Below are 657 nucleotides of genomic sequence, written 5' to 3'. Positions count from 1 at the left end.
TAACTCGATGCTAGTTTCAATGTTTCGATTTTTGATAACTTTTTATCAGCTGGTTCTGTCGGTATTAACATACGCAAAGTATTAAATGCCATGTTAACACTATAAAAAAATTAATAATTATTTATTTATACATATATATAGTTATATTTATATATTTATTATGTTATCAATTAATTAACCTATAAGTACGATCTCTTTCCCGCGCATTTGCATTATTTTTTACTTTGAAAGGTTCTTCCCATTTATTATCTCCCGCCATTATTTAAAAATCACAATTCAAGTTTAAATATGATCACAATTTTTTTTAAATTTTTATTTAAAAAATAATTCTGAAGAGATGTTAATATATCAAGAGTCTAAATATATATGAGTACATTTATAAAATCCTCTTTATATTAAATATCTTTCTCATTCTCGTTGTGTTGGATTTTTTGTCAGTACATATGTATGCACAGTATGAAAATTATAATACACATATGTAATAGAGATGCACTGGGCTTCATATTAGACTAAATAAAAAAAAATAAACCACTTAACTTAATGTGAGATGCTAAAAAAACATTACATCTGCTTAACTAATTATAATGTTTTATTTATTACATCACTTAGTTAAATTATATCTTAAAAATAGAGACAGTCGAAATAATAACTAATTCG

The sequence above is a fragment of the Microplitis mediator genome, chromosome 3, assembly GCF_029852145.1.
Source record: "Microplitis mediator isolate UGA2020A chromosome 3, iyMicMedi2.1, whole genome shotgun sequence".
Classification (NCBI taxonomy): Eukaryota; Metazoa; Arthropoda; class Insecta; order Hymenoptera; family Braconidae; genus Microplitis; species Microplitis mediator.
The sequence above is the reverse complement of the archived record's forward strand: the minus strand, read 5'-3'. Positions refer to the sequence as shown.